We start from the raw sequence: 690 nt of genomic DNA, 5'->3' as shown, positions 1-690 counted from the left end.
TTCATGCGCCAGGGCCTCCTGCAGATAATTCACTTTGGTTTATTGCGCTATCTCTAACAGCACCCGAGATATCACCAGATATATATTGGATTTTCCCCTGACCCCGAGTGTCCGGCCCCATGAGACGGTGGTTTTCTCGGCCACTGGTGGTCCGAGGTCGTTCCTGTTGCGCAGATTCATTCGCCAATGCCTCCTACAGACAATGCACTTTGATTTATTGCGGTATCTCTAATAGCACCCGAGATATCACCGGATATATATTGGATTTTTCCCTGACCCTGAGTGTTCAGCCCCATGAGACGGTAGTTTTCTCGGTCCCACGTGGTCCGAGGTCGATCCCGCTGAACAGATTCATGCGCCAGGGCTTCTTGCAGACAATTCACTTTGGTGTATGGCGCTATCTGTAATAGCACCCGTGATATCACCAGATATATATTGGATTTTTACATGACCTAGGGCGACGGATTCCGAATATCTGTAGTTTTTTCGGCCCCTGGTGGTCCGAGGTCGTTCCCGCTGTACACATTCATGCGCTAGGGCCTCCTGCAGACAATGCACTTTGATTTATTGCGCTATCTGTAATAGCACGCGAGATATCACCAGATATATATTGGATTTTTCCCTGACCCTGAGTGTCCGGCTCCATGTGTAGATGGTTTTCTCGGCCCCTGGTGGTCCGAGGTCGATCCC

The sequence above is a fragment of the Nomia melanderi genome, unplaced genomic scaffold (genome assembly GCF_051020985.1).
Source record: "Nomia melanderi isolate GNS246 unplaced genomic scaffold, iyNomMela1 scaffold0083, whole genome shotgun sequence".
Classification (NCBI taxonomy): domain Eukaryota; kingdom Metazoa; phylum Arthropoda; class Insecta; order Hymenoptera; family Halictidae; genus Nomia; species Nomia melanderi.
This window is presented reverse-complemented; position numbering follows the sequence as displayed.